Genomic DNA, 6,771 nt, shown 5'->3' on the forward strand with positions numbered 1-6,771 from the left:
AGGAAAACACGAGGTCTCGGAGCACGAGGAGTCCGGAAAGTCTTTTTACAGGACGATGAGGACTCTCAGGCAGTCGAGGGGTCCCGGGACGCGTCGAACACCCTGGAGCACATCAATCCTGTCCGGCTGCCTCGTTGCAAGACTGTAAGTATCGAGAGCTGTTCGCGAGAGTCGACTCGGCTTTACTACACCAACCTAGGCACATCCTCCGCGCTGTGAACCGGACGCATGTCTCGCCGGAGTCGCCGTGCAATTGTCGCACGAACGAATCGAATTTCGGAAAGAGGCACGTGTCGAACGCCGCGTCACCGAGATTATGCGTATGTTCTCTTTCAGATCAGCGAGGGAGAGAGAACGCCCACTCGGCAGGCTCGTCACGAGGGTTCGCCGTTTCCAGAAGGCGCGGCGTGCACGCACGCGGTCGTTAACAAACGATCCTCTGAATATTCTTTCTCCCCGCACGTGTCCACGATACGATTGTCGAAACCCTGACGATTCGAGATCGACTCTGCAGTTTCCGACACGTTCTTAAACACACGTACCCGAGAACTTCGGAACACACGAGGCGCGACAGGGCTGTGCGTGGTTAAGAACACGCTGACTCGGCGATTTCACGAGAGCCGAGCGCAAAATTAACCGGCACGGGATTATCGAACGTGTACCTTTTTAAGGGCGGACCCGTGGTTGATCGTGGTATAGAACAGCGAGGCGACAAGAGTTACAGGACAATCGGAGCACACCTTGTCGGGCCTAGAATTTATCTTCGGGTCGGATCTTCTTTTGTAATTCCTGGGTTTTCCTTCGTAGTTCCCTTCGTGGACGGGCAGAGAGGTTTTGTCACAACTGCGATGAATTCGGAGGCACCGTTTTTAATGTCGCGTTAACACGGATTACGTAAACACGGCATTTTCGGCGACCTTTTTCCACGGAAAAGCGGTCCACAAAACACATGTGGCCAACGCTGGCTCCTGGCCTTTACGCGAGCGGCTACAAAGCTTCCGGTTTGATCGATTATAGTTTCTGAACGACAGACGGCGACACTGTGCTTCCTCTTCAACCAAGACCCGCGAGAGGGCAAGTCGAGATTAATGAAGAATAGTTTCTGGCAAGGACTCGATGCCTTATCGAAGTCAAGAGTGGTGGGGGCATCTTTTAGTTACAGGAGTGCCTCTCCGTAGTGAGCCAATCAGGGGCCAGCCGGCTTCGAATTAAGAAGCAGGTAGGGAAACTGCTTCTCCTCTGATTGGTTGACCCTTCACAGCTGAACAGTGCTGTCCCCACAGTTTTAGACAAAGAGAGAAAGTGGCGAAATAAAAACAGTTAACAAATATGTATCCTCATTATGATTCGAATAATTGTACAATGGTTAAATAAATAGACGGAGTAGTTTGTTCGAATAAATAAATGGAATAGTTTGTTCAAATAAATAGATAGAATACTTTAATCGAATAAACAAACGGTACAGATTGATCGAATAAGTTAACTGAACAGATCGATAGAATAAATAGACGGAACAAATCGAACTTATTCAAACTATGTAGTTCGAAATTATTTCGAATAAATATCTCACTAATATAATTGTCCAAATCCTCAATATTCCAACAAATCGTTTTTGTTTTTACGTAGTAAACAGTGAACAAAATCATTTTCATCGTGGAAATAAATATGCGTCTAATGCACATTTGTATGCTGTGAAATCGTTATTTCACAGCATACAAAAGGAAGGAAGTACCTAGACCAGCAATAAAACGATTAAGGATACCTGTGAAAATTTTTATTGTTTGAGCCCTCTCTCGGTCTTGGGACCGCCAGGCCGGGCGGTTCACAACCATAAATCATGGGCCATTTAATGTAGGCAATTACTGAATTAAATGTATAGCCTTTCTACGAGAATATGAATGCAAGTTTCCGCTTGGTTTTCCAAATTTTTGAAAGTAAAAATCGCATGAAATTAAGAAATTATTCATTGCTTATGAAAATCCTTCTCGCAGAGTAGAACATTGATTGCTGGTCGTCCCAGTTGACAAGTACTGGGATGGCTGTATTAACAAAATTTCGTAGAGTCATAAACTAAAAACCGTTAGCTAAAATGTAGGTAATTTTCGGGTTTTCGAAACTTTTAATAATTGTACAAATGATCGTAGTTTCAAGACCTTCGCAAATACGCTAGACTATGAGGTCGAGAATCCTACCTGGCTAAAAGTACAAGTTGAATATTGCGCCGCGTGTTTCAGATAGAGCGCCAGAGACAAACGGGTACGCGAATAGAGTGAAGACGAAACAGCGTTAAGTGAGTACTCTCGTACTCTCTTGCTCATTCGCTACTTTCTCTTTTATGATTAAAACTGCGAGGATAGCACTGTTTAGCTGTAAAGCATCAAACAATCAGAGGAGAAGCAGTTTCTTTACCTGCTTTATTATCCTAAGCCGATGCCCCGCAGCGGCTTACAATAGTCACCATAATGAGCGAAGCGGGGATAGCCAGCTTAGTAACATGAAGCGGGTAGAGAAATTTGATTGGTTGATGATTCACAGCTAAACAGTGCTGCCCTTACGGTTCTAGACAAAGAGAGGACGTGATGAGTGAGCAAGAGAGTATAATATCAGCATAAAGTCACACCGACCACCAATGCAGCGTATTTCACTTTATCGTACTTGGGTCCTCACTCTTTTCGCGCATCCATATGCCTGATGCTTCATTTAACACACGTGGCGCGATAATTCGACTTGCACTTTTCGTCCCATAGGATTCTCGATCAAACAGTCCAACGTATTTGCGAACGTCTTGAAACAACGATTATTTCTACAATTATTAAAATTTTCGAAAACCCGTATGGTACATTTTAGCTAATGATTTCTACTTTATGAATCAACAAAATTTTTTTAATTCAGCCATCCCAGTACTTTTTAACCGAGGCGATCAACAATCAATATTCTACTGTACGAGAAGGAGTTTCGAAAGCAACGAATAATATCGCAATTTTATACGATTTTTGCTGTTAAAGATTTGAAAAACGAAATTGAAACTTGCATCCATATCCTCTTAAAAAGACTACATATTTAATGTAGTAATTACCTACAAGAAAATTCTCAAACTCAGAGTTTTATAGAATTAGAGTTAAGAATTATTTATCAAGTATATTACAATTATTAAAATTTTCGAAAACACGTAAGCTACATTTTAGCTAATGATTTCTACTTTATGAATCAACAAAATTTTTTTAATTCAGCCATCCCAGTACTTTTTAACCGAGGCGATCAACAATCAATATTCTACTGTACGAGAAGGAGTTTCGAAAGCAACGAATAATATCGCAATTATATACGATTTTTGATGTTAAAGATTTGAAAAATGATGTTGAAACTTGCATCCATATCCTCTTAAAAAGACTACATATTTAATGTAGTAATTACCTACAAGAAAATTCTCAAACTCAGAGTTTTATAGAATTAGAGTTAAGAATTATTTATCAAGTATATTATAATTATTGAAATGTTTGAACCCTAAGTTACATTCGTAGCTAATGGTTTTTAGTTTACGAATCTACAGAATTTTTTTAATTCAACCATCCCAGTACTTTTTAATTGAGGCGATCAGCAATCAATATTATACTGTACAAGAAGGAGTTTCGAGAGCAACGAATAATATCACAATTTTATACGATTTTTGCTGTTAAAGATTTGAAAAACGAAGTTGAAACTTGCATCCATATCCTCTTAAAAAGACTACATATTTAATATAGTAATTATCTACAAAAAAATTCTCAAACTCAGAGTTTTATAGAATTAGAGTTAAGAATTATTTATCAAGTATATTACAATTATTGAAATTTTTGGAAATCCGTAAGTTACATTCGTAGCTAATGGCTTTTAGTTTACGACTCTACGATTTACATTTTTATCAGGTAAAGGAAATGCTTTCCAAGCGTTAAGGATAGGTAATAAAAATGAAAGGACTTAATTGCTTGAAAAGCCTCATTCAGGTATTTTCTGAAATTTTAATATTGCAGCGCCTTGTGTTTAAAATGTTTTTCTTTATTACAGCTTTCAAAAGTATAGGATCTGTATTTGTACCTTTCGTCAATTTTACGATTCGTCTTAATGACCCGTCTTAATGACCCCTCTCCCACGTTGAGGCTCCGCTAGGAACAAACTTTGCAATCTTTCTTTATGCCAGTAACAATTACATGCAGTTTCCCGTTTAAACGAATTTCGTCAGAGTTAGACGTCGAACTTGAAGATCTATCTCGTGGTTGACAAAAATCTCCTCTCAATTTGTTGATCAAAATTTTGCGAAAGTTCAAATGTGTAATTGGCTGTTCGTTTCTCTGCCTTTTTACATGTTTGTAGAAAATGTACGAATTGATTAAACAAACTTCCAGTCGCCAGGAAAACAATTTGAGCCACCACTTCAGGGACTTTCTCATAAAACAGTACGTTGAACAATGTTTTAGAATTTGGTATAATTGAAGAATTATACTATTATTATATTATTGTAGAATTTGGTATAATTTATAACAGCTTTGGGTTTTGTATAAGTGTAAGGGGATTCTTGTTGATACTGGGAGGTCCGGTCTTGTTTCTTGTTTCTTGTTTCCGTTGTAAGGCTGCCATGGTAAGGTAAAATTCCGCAAATACAACCAGTATTTGAATTTGTCAGTGTGTAAATTCGGATGCTCGAGCCATTATCAGAGCCGTAAGTCTTAGAAAAACATTTTATTAATTAATATTTATCTTATCTCTGATCTAATGTGTCTTTTCACACTTCGTATGAAAGAATAACAACAGCTAAGGAACGTTAACAACAACAGCTAACGAAAACTAACATAAAAACCAACTGTCGCCTCTCACTCGCTACTCGTCCTGTCGCGTGAAATACTATGGTGACCGACAGTCGCTTCTCGTTCGCTAAGGGTTCATTATTTGTGGTGAAAATTTTATTTAAATATTTCTAATGGTTCAAAAGTTGTAACAACTTGACTTTGAATTTTCCAAATCGTCGCAAGGATGTAAAATAGCTGGGACACGGGCCACGAAATATGCAGTATGGGGGGCCCTTTTCGGGGCCTCAAATTCATTGTAGCCTCATTCACTCCAGAAGTACTAATATCGATGCGATAATAAAATTCCACTTTCTGATAAATACGAAATTATTTATTGCTTACGAAACTCTTTCTTGTAGAGTATAATATTGACTGATGACTGAATTTATAAAAAATTCTGTAGATTCGTAAACTAAAAACCATTAGCTACGAATGTAACTTAGGGTTCAAACATTTCAATAATTATAATATACTTGGTAAATAATTCTTAACTCTAATTCTATAAAACTCTGAGTTTAAAAATTTTCTCGTAGATAATTACTATATTAAATATGTACTCTTTTTAAGAGGATATGGATGCAAGTTTCAACTTCGTTTTTCAAATCTTTAACAGCAAAAATTGTATAAAATTGCGATATTATTCGTTGCTCTCGAAACTCCTTCTCGTACGGTAGAATATTGATTGCTGATCGCCTCAGTTAAAAAGTACTTAGATGGCTGAATTAAAAAAATTTTGTTTACTCATAAAGTAGAAACCATTAGCTAAAATGTAGCTTACGGGTTTCCGAAAATTTCAATAATTGGAATATACTTGATAAATAATTCTTAACTCTAATACTATAAAACTCTGAGTTTGAGAATTTTTTTGTAGATAATTACTACATTAAATATGTAGTCTTTCTAAGAGGATATGGATGCAAGTTTCAGCTTCATTTTTCAAATCTTTAACAGCAAAAATTGTATAAAATTGTGATATTATTCGTTGCTCTCGAAACTCCTTCTCGTACAGTAGAATATTGATTGCTGATCGCCTCAGTTAAAAAGTACTCGGATGGCTGAATTAAAAAAATTTTGTTGACTCATAAAGTAGAAACCATTAGCTAAAATGTAGCTTACGGGTTTTCGAAAATTTTAATAATTGTTTAAATGATCGTCGTTTCAAGACGTTCACAAATACGCTGGACTGTGTGGTCGAGAATCCTATGGGATGAAAAGTACAAATCGAATATCGAGCCACGTGTTTCAGATTGAGCATCAGTTATATGGATGCGCGAAAAGAGTGAGGACCCAAATACGATAAAGCGAGACGGCTTACGTTCTCGTCCGTGTGGACAGTCCCATAGAACTCGCTGGTTTCATTCTGTCTCTCTCGATCATCTCCCGTTCTCTTTCTAAAGCAACTACGCGAACCTGAATGCGCAGTGGTGGGGATAAAAATGCTTACTATGGTGAAGCAGAATTGCTCATTAAGGTGAGGCATGACTGTACTACGGTACCTGTACCTGTTCGGTCCAAAGCTTCGGGGCAATCATTACTGACCTCTGGTTCAGTAGAGGTCATCCCTTTTTAACATGAAAACTATTTTAACATTTAAAATTAATATTTTTGTTTGATGTCTGGATTGTGGAAACTTTCTGCTTTTGCTTCTTCTCTCCTACTGCTGTGTTTTGTATGCGGCTTTAACAAAGAATTAAGTATTTGAATAGGTACAAACAATTCACTTGTCTTGCTTGATGAACAGAAATTAGTACATTTCATCGTCATAAACTTGAGCAAATTGTATAAAAATCAATAATTCTAATTTTAAAATTTGTAACTTTCTATTATCGCTGTGAATGACCGAATAAATTTAAATTCAGTTTTTTATGAGTTAGTAAAAGATTTAAATATTCGTTTCCAGTTTATACAATTCAAATTGACCGCCGTGTAATTTCATAAATAACCATGC

The 6,771-nt window shown here is 37.5% G+C and overlaps 1 long non-coding RNA gene across 1 annotated transcript; it reads left to right on the forward strand.

Moving 5' to 3' along the window:
- The first annotated feature begins 3 nt into the window (after positions 1-3).
- Positions 4-1,578, forward strand: LOC117220777 (uncharacterized). The gene is made up of 2 exons (XR_004490351.2): positions 4-144; positions 337-1,578. It is a non-coding gene; the product is annotated as an uncharacterized LOC117220777 (long non-coding RNA).
- The last annotated feature ends 5,193 nt before the right edge of the window (positions 1,579-6,771 follow it).

Source organism: Megalopta genalis, chromosome 9, assembly GCF_051020955.1.
Source record: "Megalopta genalis isolate 19385.01 chromosome 9, iyMegGena1_principal, whole genome shotgun sequence".
NCBI lineage: Eukaryota > Metazoa > Arthropoda > Insecta > Hymenoptera > Halictidae > Megalopta > Megalopta genalis.